The sequence below is a fragment of the Oncorhynchus tshawytscha genome, linkage group LG34, assembly GCF_018296145.1.
Source record: "Oncorhynchus tshawytscha isolate Ot180627B linkage group LG34, Otsh_v2.0, whole genome shotgun sequence".
In the NCBI taxonomy this organism is placed as follows: Eukaryota; Metazoa; Chordata; class Actinopteri; order Salmoniformes; family Salmonidae; genus Oncorhynchus; species Oncorhynchus tshawytscha.
The window spans coordinates 11463474-11480582 of record NC_056462.1 but is presented as its reverse complement, the minus strand read 5'-3'; the positions used below and the strand labels follow the sequence as shown (position 1 = coordinate 11480582).

At 43.9% G+C, this 17109-nt stretch overlaps 1 protein-coding gene across 1 annotated transcript in view; it reads left to right on the top strand.

Moving 5' to 3' along the window:
• The first annotated feature begins 387 nt into the window (after window positions 1–387).
• LOC112231645 (teneurin-3-like) overlaps window positions 388–17109 on the top strand; it is a 408088-nt gene continuing 391366 nt past the window's right edge. Inside the window, 1 exon segment of the mRNA XM_042311766.1 lies at window positions 388–1019. The gene's annotated coding sequence lies outside the window, so the exon portion shown is untranslated.

Sequence of the window (17109 nt, the reverse complement as noted above, 5' to 3'; positions counted from 1 at the left end):
GTACCGTGTCATCTCTAAGCAGGCCTAATTATGACAACCTACTTATACAAATATGTGACCGTCAAATAAAACAACATAACGATGTATTTATTAACATGTCATAACAACTGATGTCGGCTGCAAGCTGCTCTGTACTAAACAAATAACCCTGCGCCTTATACACCATCCTCTCCAAATCGAAGCCCTAAATCCATTATCTGAGTGTGCAGCCTAATCAGTACCAACGCAGACATCTTCATCTGCTTCGATATCCGTCGCGGAGTCATTTATCACATCGCGACGCAACTCATGGGTGACCCTTAAATTATTACCCACATAGTGCTAGATATACATACTGATTGGACGCAGCAGGGGGAACACTGGGTCTTTACATCGACTGATTGCGAGAAGGGGGAGACCCTCCATCGCGCGCAGGACAACAATATCTATGTAGACCCGGAGACCTCTCCGTTCTTATGAAAATACAAAATAGCCACCTTGCTTGTACCGTTGGCGGTCGGAAGAGTGTGAGAAAGTGCCTTTCATTCGGTCGTTTCGTCACGTCAAGGAGACTGACGTTTACGGAGGCAGTGGTTCTCTCGGCGCAAATAGGCTACTACAATTGTAACTCGATCTCCCCCTGTTTTGTGTCGTGGTTGGTAGGGTCCTCAGTAGTTACACATGTGTGGTTGTCACTGCTGGACGGTGTCATGCTCGAATCCTTTGCTTCTTGCACTGCGCTGTCCTCTTCTGTTGAGTGATCAGACAGTCTTCACTGTTGTTCCCGGGCAGTGAATATCTGTCAACAGCCCCGTCGGCGACATTGGTATGTTTTATATTTCCATTGAGCTACGGGACTATCCTATCGTTTTGAAATAGCTGGAGTGAGAGTTGTGTTTGCCAGAACCTTTGTTTTACCACCGACTATTCCATTCAGAAAACAGCGACGCATTCCTTAGAAGTTGGAGCATCGTTTGGTGAAGTTTTGACACACCGGTACTGAACAACAATGGGATTCTAATCGGACAAATCCACACCAGGTAGGGCCCTAAACTGTACTGTCATGTTGTCATTTATTTATTTTAATATTGTCCAAAATGATAAACACATTTATTAGCCGGGTATTGGTTTGGCTAGTGTTTGCTTCCTGTGAGAGTTGTTGATAAATTACCCGCCGTTCGTGTTTTACAAGCGCCTGACATGAAAGCTGCCATCGAAAAATCCCATTTAATATTTTGAGGTACCGTTCGTAGCGTATATGTCTGTTGTGTATTGTGAAACTTCTGAACTACCTTGATCAGGATAAACTGGCATATGTGCATTTTATTCGATTACGCATTGTTGGACACATTAAAATAGTTCACCTGGCATCTGCACACGTGCTTAAAATAAGCACAAAAAATATATAGAAATTGCCTTTTGATTGCGTACAGCTGAAGGCCTACAGTAATTTTACGTTGTATTTAATCCATCCACACAAATATATGTCAGTTATTTAAAAAATATATATATTTAGCTCTCTGACATTGTTGCTATTTCGTAAACTTGGGAGACATTGCTGACATTTACGAGTGCCATTGTTGTTGCTCATGTAGATGTATTTACTCCGTTAACTTTCCTGGCGGTGTTAGTTTGTATCAGGTGCGACAAGCGCACAGGTCGATTATCAGACAAATGCATAAAATGGAAAAAAGAATACATCGTTGTCTTCCTTCTCTACGAAGTCGACAAATACACTATATGTTGCTCCGCTGTGTTATTAATACACGGTATCATTACGGTTTATATGGGACCTTTCTAAACACATAACAGTACACTGTAAAGCTTTCAGTTTGTCATCAATTCTGGGCATACGGTGTTGGTTATCCATAACGTGTGTTGGTTTATTATAAGGGACGAGCCTGACAGATTTATCTCCGTATAAGTAGTCTTAGGGCTCTATTCAATATGTATCGCTGAAGCGTTACAGATTGCGGATATAAATACAAAAGTCATTTACATTGAGCTAACAAATGCAGCGTTTACCGTGAATGCAGTCTCTGCGACCGCTGGAACTTTGCCTTTCATTGTCAATTGCGCTATAAAGCGGCTCTTCAGCGTTACGGATTGAATATAGACCATAGTCTTTATCCGACGGGGATGCCAACAATGCGATATAACAGAATACGCTACCCGTATACCAAAATATTTGAAAAGCATCCAGGTCAAATGAATGTTAAAAATGACTATGAATCATTTCGTTGTCCCTGAGATAGATATGGTGCAGAGTGTGTAGTCTGTGATTTGGCTCACTTCTTTACCCTTTGCCCTTTTTCCCCGGAGGCACTGAGCCTGGAGGTCCCTTTAGCCTACAGCAGAATTAAAATGTTCCGTAATTCACATACATTTTAATGTAACCCCCAGGTTAGGCTATTTTAAGATGTGAGGTGAAACATTGTTGCAGGGGAATATTGGTTAAAGAAACAGCAGGCCTGTAACAATGATTTATTAGACAGTCAATAGATACGTTATTGAACATCAGAAACACCCGTTTAAAAGTGTAATGCTATGAAACATGTTGTAGTTATTTCAGTACATAGAGACTGTTTTCAGTTTTTCTTAAAGGTCAGCACTACCACTTTACAGTTGTAGATTATTTCATTGACAAGGTGCATAAGGTTATATTGCATCTTGTTCTCAGAATCAGCACACCGCCGTTAGTCAGTAGAAATAGGGACACACACACACGAGTATTGTCCATACAACATTTGTTTTAATTCAATTATTATTTTTTAACATTGTAAAATAAGATTGCACTCTTATCTCTTTTTTTAAATTTAAAAAATGAATAAATAAACAATTTATGGTGGTTGACTCCAGTAGGTTCAGACCAGGGCCCTATAAACAGCCTGGACATGGTGCAGACAGCCAGTGTAGGTAAAAAAGAGCCGAGGTATCTTCATGTTCTGCAATTGCGGCTGAAAAATGAGACTGAAGATAGAGGCCGACGAAAGATTCCTGGATCCTCCTAAATAGGCTTTTGTTTAAACAGGGACTGAACCAGGCTATAATGTGACACTGCATAGAGGGATTTGATACACAGTTAAACTATTATAGTTCAGTCTTGTGTGTTTCTCGGAGAGAAAAAGAGGCCAGATATTTGTTCTGTTCTGTTCAAGCTGTCTCTCATTTTCACTCAGGTATTGTACATCTTTTGTGGTATTTTTACTTTATTTTTCAAATAATTGTGCTCACTTTCATTGTGCGAGGAAGTTTTATATTATTTTTGATAACCTAACCTAATTTTTGTGTGCCAATGCTTTGGTTTGTAGCCAGCCGGTCTTCTGAGCAGGCACAGGGAGCCTGCCGGTCTTCTGAGCAGGCACAGGGCTGTTGTTGGGCAGACAACTGGGTTGTCGTACAGTGTAAACGCATCGGTTTAGTGTAGTCTACACCCAGCCTACATAACGTATGGCACTGGCATCCACATACAGTACTGCTATGCGTCCTCTAGATGCCTGCTGGATGTCATTTGATCCTGTGACCCTTCAGTTATATAACTGAAGTTGTTGCAAAGGGGAACTGTATGATTAGGCTAGGTAATCAAGAACCATAATGAAAGATATTTAATTGCCTTTTAGTGAGGGAATTACTGTATTTAAATTCTGCCCTAAACAATAACCTTTAAGACCAATATTTTGAAGGTAATAAGCAAAAGTTAGTTAGTTAGAAATGAAAAATAATTATTATTTTAATTTATTTTAATAATTATTATTTTTATATATATTATTTATGTCTAGATTTGAGGATCGGATCATGATGTATTTGACACACCTTCTTTGCAGAAGGTATTTTCTTTATGAAACCACCCCTGGTAGGCATTATTCAGAAGAATGTTTCTATTGCTGCGAAACAAATGGTTCCCGGGTGGGTGGAGGGTGGTGGGGTGGGGTAGAGGGGTGGGGTAGAGGGGTGGGGTAGAGGGGTGGGGTAGAGGGGTGGGGTGGGGTGAGGTGGGGTGGAGAGCTGTGAGTTGGGGGAGCGGGCTGAGGTGAGGTGGGGTGGAGAGCTGTGAGGTGGAGTGGAGCGGGGTGAGGTGGGGTGGAGTGGGGTGAGGTGGAGTGGAGTGGTTGCGGGGTGGAGTGGGGTGGGCGGGTCGAATTCATTTGAAGTGCAGTCGTAATCAATTTCTGACGTAGTTTGGTGCACTAGGGGACGTCGATCTCCCATGTCCAAAAAAATCAGATTTTATTAGTTCACATTAACTCTCGGTTGATTGATGGGATCACTTTGGAGATCTGAGGTTTCATTTGTTACTCATACGTAGCCAGTGATTTTTTAAAAACCTCATGACAGGGCCTTTGGTGGCGATTGTGCGGGGTACTTTGGAAGGAGAGAAGGCATCATTTGTTACTATAATGATGTTAATAAAGTCCCGTTTGGCCGTCGTGATCCTCACTCTAAATCCATGCCCAGGTGTGACCGGTTGAAAGACGGTTGCCACTTGTCATTCTGATCGCATCAACAGTGTGTGTTCTTATTCAGGAGTCGCCGTTACTTCCCTGTGTGCACCAGATGGTTTATTCTGTGTAAATATAGCCTCTAATTCATTTTTCAGTGACATATTGAAGTGTTAATTCTGTCAAATGTGCCTTTGCTTCATTAATACTATCAGATCAATGCCGTTTGAACAAAAGACCCGGTACTTCACCTCAGAGGCTTGCCAAACGATAGGGCAAGAGAGATACGTCGAGGCCTGTAGAAGAGAATGCCTGCTCTCCTTAGACAGACTGTGGGAATGGTATAGCAACCATGAAAACGGAAGCGAGGCCAAGGTAGAGCGCCAGATGTATAGAAGAGAAGGGAGTAAGGGAATAGCCACCAAGGGCATGCACAAGGCTGATTCACCAGCAGCTTGTTAAGTGTGGTGTGTGAGCAGTGCAGCAGAGGAGAGGAGCGGCGGCACCGAGCGCCACACTCTGCCTGGAATAGCGTGTTTCATTGGAGCAGGGCTCATTGCAGCCCAGCCATGCTGAAACGGGGGAGGGTCGGGGGTTAGGAGAGAGGGAGGGAGGGAGGGAGGGAGGAGGAGATGGGGGTAGAGGAGAGGCTCCCTTCTGCCACGGGCAAGCAGTGCACAGTGCACACCAGACCCAGCCAAGCTCCCGAGCAGCTCCCAGCTCACTGAGTTGAGTGCACTTGTGAAGTGGTGGCGTGGTGGGACAAGGAAAGAGAAATGGGGGACAGCTCCTCTGTCTGTCTGGGACTTTGTCAATCACAACATATCACAGGGAGAGATTGGAGAGGGGAAAGGTGAATGTTTGTGATTTAGTGAAGCCCCCCATTTATTTAATACACACACAAAACTCCCCTGACACATCCTGGCCCTCCCTCCCTCCCTCCCTCCCTCCCTCCCTCCCTCCCTCCCTCCCTCCCTCCCTCCCTCCCTCCCTCCCTCCCTCCCTCCCTCCCTCCCACTCTTCGAGGGAGGCGATTTGTTATGATAGCAGCATGAGAACCTTAATGAAAGGCAGCTGTGTGTGGGGATGTTATTCTGGCCCAGTGAACCCCCCCCCCCACACACACACACACACACACTCTCCTCAATACACCTGCTAAAACACATTTATGTATTGCTCTGTTGCCAGTCCGATGGCGATGGCTGCTGATGCAATGAACAGCACTACAGAGAGTCAATGTATTATTAGAATGGAAACCCCTCTGTGTGTCTCTGTAATGATGCACAAGCACACACACACACACACACACACACACACACACACACACACACACACACACACACACACACACACACACACACACACACACACACACACCCAGACCCTTTGTATGTTTTCTATTTTATTTTCCCTTTTTAAAAACATGTCTCTCTCTCTCCACTTATCTTTATAGAAGGTGAAGGTATGGAGTACTTCAAAGGGATTAACGCACACACACACAAATATGAACACACACACAAATACAAAACACACACACACACACAAATTCGAACACACACACACACACACACAAATACAAACACACACAAATACGAAACACACACACACACACACACACAAATGCAAACACACACACACAAATACAAACACACACACACACACACACACACACACAACACACACCTGTCCATCTCCAACCACCAGATTTATTTTCTTCTTAACATCAGCCAATTGTCTTTCCCTATGAACCTCACTAAAATATTTATGGACTCCTCCCTTTCCAGGCACTAGGCTTTGACGGCATTATGTCAGCGTCTAAAATGATGATGGATTTCTTTGTTGTTGTTGCCATCTCTGTACATGTAGGCTCACTGTAAACACACGTTGTTTCACAATATCTCAAAATGTAGGATCATTTTTGGGGATCTCTGGTACATGTAGGCTCACTGTAAACACACGTTGTTTCACAATATCTCAAAATGTAGGATCATTTTTGGGGATCTCTGTACATGTAGGCTCACTATAAACTGGTTGTTTCACTGTGGATTTATGTGGTTGGTTGGACAACGATAGTTTGACAACAAATTGTATGTGTAAAATATGGTTCAAGCATACGTTTCTTCCAGAAGTTTGCCGAAACTCTTGTGTTAGATGGAACCATATGGTTTGATGTGAAATGAAAATGTGGTCTGTGAACCAACAATGAATAGAGATCTGGAGTTGTCAGTGTGTTTGGTGCGACAACAAAAAATAAAATATGTACTCTTTCCATTGGCTCGACAATGCTCAATCCCGCTCACTCTGTCCCTGAATTTGATGGTGTTTGGAACACAACATCCTGGTTCTCCCTTGCAGAATGCCTGCTTTGGTGCTTACTTTTGTGCCATTAAAGTGTTGCAAAATGCTATTGTCAGTTCTTATTGTTACCTGCTTAAAAATATTTAAAAACCCAATTTCATAAATCACGTTTTCAGTACAAACAGAATCGATGAAAAACCTGTAACAGAGTATTCGACATGCGATACAGCTCTTAAGACACTACTTATTGACATATTATGTCAGTGGACCATCCATGTACCTACAGCCAATGGCCATATTGACACACATTAGAGGAACACTCAACTGGAGTTGAGACATTGACCCTCGGCAGTGAGCGGTCTATGCCAGTTACTTGCTGTGATGGGGATGTAATGAGGTGTGTGTGTGAGTGTGTCTGAACGCCAGTGAGGGCAGTGGGGCAGGATGGGGCTGCCCAGAGTCCAACTCCTGGATCATTTGTCCTGAACCTTCCTCCCCACACGCCACACCTCACCTCCAGGCTCATTTAATCCATGCACACGCTGAGCAAAATAATTGAAATGTACACACTGTGTGTGTGTGTCGCTCCACTGTGTGTGTGTCGCTCCACTGCGTGTGTGTCGCTCCACTGCGTGTGTGTCGCTCCACTCTGTGTGTGTGTGTGTCGCTCCACTGTGTGTGTGTGTGTCTGTCGCTCCATTCTGTGTGTGTCGCTCCACTCTGTGTGTGTGTGTCGCTCCACTCTCTGTGTGTGTGTGTCGCTCCACTGTGTGTGTGTCGCTCCACTGCGTGTGTGTGTCGCTCCACTGCGTGTGTGTGTCGCTCCACTCTGTGTGTGTGTGTGTCGCTCCACTGTGTGTGTGTGTGTCTGTCGCTCCATTCTGTGTGTGTCGCTCCACTCTGTGTGTGTGTGTCGCTCCACTCTCTGTGTGTGTGTGTCGCTCCACTGTGTGTGTGTCGCTCCACTGCGTGTGTGTGTCGCTCCACTGCGTGTGTGTGTCGCTCCACTCTGTGTGTGTGTGTGTCGCTCCACTGTGTGTGTGTGTGTGTCTGTGTCGCTCCATTCTGTGTGTCGCTCCACTCTGTGTGTGTGTGTCGCTCCACTCTCTGTGTGTGTGTGTCGCTCCACTGTGTGTGTGTGTGTGTTTGTGTCCCTCCGCTGCTCTGTTGCCTCAGAGGTCTCCTGGTTGTGTGTGCGTTCATGAGTATCATCCGTGAGATAGCACGAGTTCCACCATTATTAATTGACCCTCCAGCATCAAGCAGAACATGTACCATTCCCCAGCTGTTGCATATATAAATCCCAATGGTTAAAGATGTATGACATGTACATCCTTTACTGAAAGGTCTAGTGGTGTATCTCGCCCAGGTGTCTGAGATGTACAGTAAGATAAATAATAATAATAATAATAATAATAATTGAAAAATGTAAAGAATTTTCTTCGTTTTTTTGTGTTATGTTTGAGGTGATGTTTCTTTGTCGTCTTTGTCTGTGTTCTAAAGAACTAGTATGGATTGCGTTACTGTTTGAAATGGAACATGTGTTTACAGACCTCTTAATGACTGACTCCTGTATTTTCCTGACTGATGTTTCCTCATAGTACAGTATGCAAAGTGTGCTTTCCTCACACCACCCTGCTCCATTGGCTTACCATGCTCCCTCCGTAACCATTTCTGATTGGCTGCTGGTCTTCCTCCTGCCCAATATTCCGTCAGGCGCGTAGGGTAGGTCAGCTCAACACCATGTGACCTAGCCCCTATTCTGCCGTACCTGTTTAAAATGTGGGCGCTGCTCGCTCACAGAGGAACCCTGCTGAGCGACTTGTGTACTGTACTGAATATGAGTAGCCTACAGTCACAGGAGCACTGTACTGAATATGAGTAGCCTACAGTCACAGGAGTACTGTACTGAATATGAGTAGCCTACAGTCACAGGAGTACTGTACTGAATATGAGTAGCCTACAGTCACAGGAGTACTGTACTGAATATGAGTAGCCTACAGTCACAGGAGCACTGTACTGAATATGAGTAGCCTACAGTCACAGGAGCACTGTACTGAATATGAGTAGCCTACAGTCACAGGAGTACTGTACTGAATATGAGTAGCCTACAGTCACAGGAGTACTGTACTGAATATGAGTAGCCTACAGTCACAGGAGTACTGTACTGAATATGAGTAGCCTACAGTCACAGGAGCACTGTACTGAATATGAGTAGCCTACAGTCACAGGAGCACTGTACTGAATATGAGTAGCCTACAGTCACAGGAGCACTGTACTGAATATGAGTAGCCTACAGTCACAGGAGCACTGTACTGAATATGAGTAGCCTACAGTCACAGGAGTACTGTACTGAATATGAGTAGCCTACAGTCACAGGAGTACTGTACTGAATATGAGTAGCCTACAGTCACAGGAGTACTGTACTGAATATGAGTAGCCTACAGTCACAGGAGTACTGTACTGAATATGAGTAGCCTACAGTCACAGGAGTACTGTACTGAATATGAGTAGCCTACAGTCACAGGAGTACTGTACTGAATATGAGTAGCCTACAGTCACAGGAGTACTGTACTGAATATGAGTAGCCTACAGTCACAGGAGTACTGTACTGAATATGAGTAGCCTACAGTCACAGGAGTACTGTACTGAATATGAGTAGCCTACAGTCACAGGAGTACTGTACTGAATATGAGTAGCCTACAGTCACAGGAGTACTGTACTGAATATGAGTAGCCTACAGTCACAGGAGTACTGTACTGAATATGAGTAGCCTACAGTCATGGCAATACTGTATATGAAAAAGCTATCTGTGAGTGACTGATTAAAAAACACTTTGGGCAAGAGCTCAGCTTGAAGGTAATGTAGTGATTATTCTCTCTGTAATTTGAATGTAATGTCTTAGTTTCAGACACCAGACGCTCTGCACGTTCTTTGATATATGGCGCTATTGATTTGAATGTGTTCAGGTAGGCTAGACGAATTGACGATAATATCGTATTTAAAAATAGGCCCAAGAAATTCCTCTGACATTCAGTCATTGAAAATGGCGATTTCCCTTTCAGCACGGCTGATATTACAGTGGTCTTGTGGAGACCTGATGCTTTGAAGCCTAGCTTCTCTTATGTATGCCTGCTTTAAATCTCTCTGAACTCTGACCTTTTCCCTTTCACAGCAGAGATATATTTGACCTGTGTGTTTTCCTCCTCCAACGTTATTTCTCGTACGTATCTGGCTTGTTCTTTCACTCAGCAGAGCAGATCTTTTTGACCGGCGTGTCGCTGCTCTGGTGCTGGCATTTTTCACGTTCCATATCTTGCACTCCCGTATCTCTGCTCATGTCGCAATCTATATTTTATGAACGCTGCAGTATATAAACAGTTGGTCATGAACACAAACATGAACCGTGTTTCCCCCATGGTTTTCCTACAGTCAGAGGGGGGGTTGGGGGGCTGGGGGGGGGGTCACAGAACGGTGAAGCAGACTTGTTTCTCTTGTTTCGATCAAGCTATCATTCTTCTCTTTTCTTTGTGGCTGAGCCTGGGTCTGATACAGCTATTCAGTTCAGTGAGAGCCAGGGCCGGAGCTGAGGCCTCCCTCGCTTTTTGGAGAGAGATCAACATTCCTACAAAGTCCAGCTTTGTGACCAGAATGAGTAGAGTAGACTGAGACTGAGACGCTGTAACCTCTTCAGACCAAAGCCGAGCCCGCCAGCCAGCCAGGGACAGATATGTTCATTAAAGCGACAATAGATTGGGGGGGGGGATTTCCCCTCTCTTTCTCACGTGCACACACGCACATGCACACAGACACAGTCAAACACACACACACTATCCACTATCCAGACTACATGTTTCTAGTGATGGGGGGGCGATACAATTACATATTGGGATATAATATATTATAATATATTGGCATTATCACAATAGTATTTTTGCGGTACTTGGCTGTACCTGCACCAAAACTCCAGTATTTTTCCTTCATGGCTTGTTCTCCATCTTCTTTATAAACAGAACTCCAGTATTTTTCCTTCATGGCTTGTTCTCCATCTTCTTTATAAACAGAACTCCAGTATTTTTCCTTCATGGCTTGTTCTCCATCTTCTTTATAAACAGAACTCCAGTATTTTTCATCCTATAGCTTGTTCTCCATCTTCTTTATAAACAGAACTCCAGTATTTTTCATCCTATAGCTTGTTCTCCATCTTCTTTATAAACAGAACTCCAGTATTTTTCATCCTATAGCTTGTTCTCCATCTTCTTTATAAACAGAACTCCAGTATTTTTCATCCTATAGCTTGTTCTCCATCTTCTTTATAAACAGAACTCCAGTATTTTTCATCCTATAGCTTGTTCTCCATCTTCTTTATAAACAGTGAGCCAACATGTTTGCAACACTTTTATTTCCCTGACTGATGAAAACTCGTTTTCTCATGGTCTCTCTTGTCTCTCTGCAGCAGACATATTGTGAGCAATGTGTTTGGAACATCGAATGGCAATACATATTGAATCGGCGTCTAAGTACCCTGACAATTCAAACCAATGTTTCCTCAAGTGCTCCTCCCCTGTTGTTGTTATAACGACCGACCATACCAGTTGAGCCAAAGTGATCATGGCAGGTGTAATTAGAGCATGTATCCCAAATGGCACCCTGTTCCCTATGTAGAGCACTACTTTTCACTATCGGGCCCACAGGAGTGCACTATATAGGTACTAGGGTGCCATTTGGGACACAGGGAGAAGAATGTGACCCTTTGCTCTCGTTGAGAATGAGTTGTTTATACATGTTCTTGGATTGGGTTGGTTTTTAGCAATTACAGAGAAAATGGTTTGAAAATATTTATTTCGCTATTGTGGTTAGATTAGCTTTGTGTGGTTAGGCTACATTTAAATGATTTTGCTCAGCGTGTGCATGGATTAAATTAATAAATCATTTTATATATATATATATATATATATCAAATAGGCCTACTGCATGCATACTGTTTTGATCTCTGTTGCAGTCTTCTACAATTTGTAGTCTGCAGTAATTCATTATTGTTATTATTGCTGAGAGAACTCCAGAACTGTTTATATGGGTTCACATGGGCCCAGGTTTGTTAATGGCAATGGGAGCCGTTTTTGGAGAGCTTCCATGTGTGTTTGACTTCAGTTTATGGGCGTCTTCAGTTGGAATTCAACATCCCACACATTTTATCCGTTTAGAATTTTCTACAGCACCACAAAGATATAGAATTGCACCCTTTCTCAAGTCTAGATGGGGTGGATTGGCATCCAGGTATCATTTTATGTCTGTGGCCAATGGTTTGGAATTGGGAATGAGGCTTTGCTTCTGATTGATCATAGGCAAATCAAATGTCACCTGGCTCGGAGTGGTGTGCGGCTCAAGTACTGAATTTGGCAAGGAGATTCTGCTGCTGTCGGTGGAATGTGTGTGCGTGTGTGGATAAGAAGGGAAATGGAAAACGAAACGAACGACACTTGAAAGAAATAATGAAGGTTATTGAAATTGAGTGTAATACATCTTGCATATTGAGCCTCGCTACTTGTTAAATTGACAGGCCCTAACCAGAAAGAATTTGCCTGATGGATGATTTGGGGCCTTCTAATGGCTACAAGCACTTGAAAAATGAAAACATCGACCCATCCGCTCCTCAAGTTTTCCATAGTCTTAATGAGAACGAGTGGTAAGGAAAGAGAGAAATAGGTGGAGGGGGGAAATTAAAAACTAAAACTCTGGCAGCTAAGCTATCTCGGGCAGCTAGGCTAACTCTGGCAGCTAGGCTAACTCTGGCAGCTAGGCTAACTCTGGCAGCTAGGTTACATGTGTGTTTCAGTTAAACTTGAAATGTTGGACACGTCTCCCAGTGGTATAATATAATAACACACGTTTGGGGAAGGTGTATTTTTCTGAACCTTACCTCTTTATCCCACCAATTCAGATCGAAAATATGAAAAATGCACCTTCCCCAAACGTGTGTTATTATATTATACCACTGGGAGACCTGTATGGTTTTCGGTACTTGTATATATTGTCTCAAATGTCCATTTGAACACCAAAATTGCAACAAAAAAAACAATCCAGTGATTTCTATTGACTTGATGGTAGCTTTGGGCATATAGGCTAAAAACCAGATAAGGGAGAGGGAATTATTGGAAGGATATGACCCTTAAGTCTGATTAGAAATACACCATACCAGCTTTTTTTGTCTTTTAAAATACATTTAGAAGTGACATTCCTAAAATGGAAAACGTTGTCTATGCATAACCATATGGGAATTAGTTTTACAGCCCACTGCTAGTTCCGTTCCCACAAAAAGTGTGATCAAACAATGGTTCCAAATCCCCTGGAATTGACTGTGTTGGTTTTGCTGAACATTTTTCTCTGTGTGCTCACGGTGGTTTTAATCTAGATGTCAAACATCTTGATAAAGCTGGGGGGTGTCCTTGACTGATCACAGCTTTACAGAGGTTGTCTAGTGTGGAACATCTCACACATTTGACAGAAACATATCCTACAGTAGATTATGTTTTACACCTTGTAATAGTCCTGGGCCTATATTTGCTTTGAGATGTCCTTCTAGAATATTCTACAGTGTGTTTTAAGATATTATTATAGACCTAGGCTTATTCATTTTGGTATATCCCATTCTGTGGCCTTTACTTAATGCCATTCCCTGTAGAATGAGTGCCTGGCTGTTCTTATTGCCACATGTATCTTCCAGTTGATTGGCTCGGAGCAGAGGAGGGATCAGTTGATTGGCTCGGAGCAGCAGTGAACAGATTGAGTGAGTGTGAAAGGCGTAATGGAGGTTATGGAGAGATAGGCGATATGAGAGAGAGAAAGAGAGAGCTAGGGAGAGGGTGTTGAGAGACAGAGAAAGAGAGAACGAGAGAGGGAAAGTAGAGCTCCCGACCGACATGTGAGGAGGCCAGGCTGAATGTCACACGTCTCGCCCCTCTGTCTCGCCCACCTCTCAACCCGGCTGCACACATGACATGCTGCGTTCGTGCCTCCCTGTTAATTAATCTGTACTATCTCTGAGCAGAGCCCGGCACCACAGTCTGTTCTCTCTCTACACAGCTCTCTATGTCTTTATTTATCTCTCTCAATCTCTCTTGCTCCCTTTGTCTCTTGTGCCATCTTTCTATTTCTCTCTCTCCATCTATACCCCCCCTCCCCCCTTCCTGCCTTACCTGTCCACCTTCCCCTCTCGTCCCACTACTTTGGCTGAGGCCACTGTGAAAGCAGTAATGGCAGCTGCTGCATCATATCAGGTGTGTGCGTGTGTGTGTGTGTGTGTGTGTGTGTGTGTGTGTGTGTGTGTGTGTGTGTGTGTGTGTGTGTGTGTGTGTGTGTGTGTGTGTGTGTGTGTGTGTGCGCGTGTCTCTAAAGTGTGTGTTGTGTGTGGTGGTGTGTATTGCCTACCTACCAGAGTCTAGTTTTTGTCTTCCCAAATTACCCCTGGTAGAGGTGTCATGGCAGCTTCCTGTACGGCCATTATCCCAGCATGCTCTCAATTACCTGCTCCAAAGTATGCTCCACACACACACTTTTCCCTACTCAAAATCATGCCAAGAGAGGGTGATGACCGTATACCATTTGTCCCCCCCCCCGGCAGGCATCAGGCGGAGAGAGAGAGAGAAGAGGAAGTACAAGCTGCATCACGGTGGCTAATGGTCGCTCCCACTCTGGTCGCTACCGGCTGAGCGAACGGAAGTGAAGGACAATGGTTTTTGATTTTATTATTGGCCACAGATTTGCATTCTCCCACAAAGTGTATTCCAATGCAATTAAGACTGCGACATGGAGGTGGTGCTGCAGGCTAGGTCAAGTGGTGTGTGTGTCTGACTCGTGTGTGTGTGTGTGTGTGTGTGTGTGTACCTCAGTGATGTGGTGTCCACCTGTCCAGCGTCGCCTGCTGCTCAGAGACAGTTTGACTTTGGTCTCCTCTACAAGGGTACAGTAGGGGATTGGCTGTCAACTGTCAATATCTTCTGGTCTACTTTCTTCTAAAACTGTCTAGTCTGTGGATTTGGGCAAGAAAATGGTCATGTTTCATCATCTTTACATAGACAGGTTGTTGTTTTTTATACAGCATCACAGGGGTATTACCTCATACCTTATAGCTGTGACTGTGTGTGCATAGATACGTGTGTGTGTGTGTGTGTGTGTGTGTGTGTGTGTGTGTGTGTGTGTGTGTGTGTTTTGTCGCTGTGCCCCATTCTCTGAATGTCGCTGGAGCTGGTAGCCTGCCTTGGCCTGTATGACTTCAGTGGGGTGGAAACATGGGGATGCTCTCTGCTCTCTCACAGAGGAGTGCCTTGTGGCTCGGTAGCTTTCAACACACCCACACACCGTCCCTCTCACTCGTGTGGCTCGGTAGCTTTCAACACCATTTCATCATTAAGTGTCTCTTCCTCTGGGTACAAGCATCTCGTCACTCTCTAGTCTCTCCAGACCTTCTTGGCTCACACATGGATTCCTCTTCTCTCTTCTCTTCTCTTCCCAGGCCTCATTGACTGCATCCCAAATGTCATCCTATCCCCTACATAGTGCACTACTTTTGGCCCTAAAGGCTCTGGTCAAAAGTAGGTCTCACTGTTGACGTGGCGACAGCAGATGCATAAGCTACAGGTGCTTGTACTTTCCTTCTTTCATTCTCTCCTCTCTCTCTCTCTCTCTTTCTCTCTCCCTCTATCACTCCTCTATATCTCTATCTATCCTCTATCTACCCTTCTATATATCATTCTATCTCTCCTCTTTCTCTCCTCTATCTCTCCTCTTTCTCTCTTATATCTCTCCTCTCTCTCTATCTCTCTCCTCTCTCTCTATCTCTATCTCGCCCTCTCTATCTATCTCTCTCCTCTCTCTCTCCATCTCACCCTCTCTCTCTATCTCACTCTCTTTCTATTTCTCTATCTCTCTCCCTCTCTCTCTCTCTCTCTCTCTCTCTCTCTCTCTCTCTATCTCTCTCTACCTCTCTCTATCTCTCCCTCTCTCTCTCTCTCTCTATCTCTCCCTCTCTCTCTCCTCTCTCTCTATCTCTCCTCTCTCTCTATCTCTCCTCTCTCTCTCTCTCTCTATCTCGCCCTCTCTTTCTCCTCTCTCTCTCTATCTCTCCTCTCTCTCTTCTCTCTCTCTCTCTCGATCTCGCCCTCTCTCTCTCCTCTCTTCCTCTCTCTCTCCTCTCTCTCTCCCTCCTGGGTATTTCTGGAGAAAAAGAGAAAGTAAATAACCCCTGTTGACTTTTCCTAAGTGTCCAAACCTGTCACTAATTCCACAGAAGAGTGTATGATTATTGTCATTTCCTTCTACAGTTCTAAATGACCCATAAATGAAATGTTACCACCCATGGTGAGGGAGAGGGGAGAGGAAGACAAGATTTTAGTGATGTCTTTAAAGTGGAAAGTTACTCCTGTAAAATGTTCAGATATAGCCTGATTTAAACACTGCAGTAATCAGTATAAATTGTTAAAATAATAATAATGGCATTTTGCTTTTCCAAGGTATTTCCTGTACTTGTTGTGGTTTGAACTGCCCCTGAGGCCAGTCACATTTTTTCTGTGACTTAAATTGATCTGGTTCATTATTTCTGATAATTCTACTACTTTGAATAAGTGGAAGAGAATGAATTGTTTTTATTTATTTAAGTGGCCCTGCCTCTAGGTACATTTGAACTAAGGGTTATTACAGCCCTTCTGTAAATACAGGTGTTAGTTTGTTCTAACCCAGACCTTCACATGAAGTTTCCCTCAATATTATATGTCCTACTTCCTGCTCTTTGTTTGCCTTCCCTCTCAATGACCTTTTGATTGGAGACCGTAACGTTGGGTAGCAACCAAACCCACCGTGCAGATGATGTATGTTGTTGTCTCTTGTACCGTGAAACAGTCCCACGGCGCTTTAAAATAGTGTTGACATCCACATTTTTTGGTTTGTTTTGGCTTGTGTTTTTTCAACCCTGTGTCCCATGTGGGAGCACTGACATTTCAAGCAAAAAAAGCCGCAGAACACTTGAGCTCCCAGCGTTGGCAATTACGGGAGTGGCTGTCACATCCGACACACACACACACACACACACACACACACACTTCTCATCCATATCCGTTTAGCTTAGTTTCTACTCTCGCTCCTTTCTAAATAGTTGACTAATCCTCTGTTTATGTCATCCACATATGTTCATCTCTCCTCTGCTTAGTGTCCTCCACTTCTAAACACATTAGTCTCTTTAAACACATTAGCCATGTGCATTAAACACTTTACTCATGTAGCCTTACTCAAATCCATTTTACTTAGTGGACACACTTACTACTACTTACAGGCTCACTTGCCATCTGCACATCCCATGTACCACCCATTGGTACATCATCATTCACCTGCATCTTTGGCT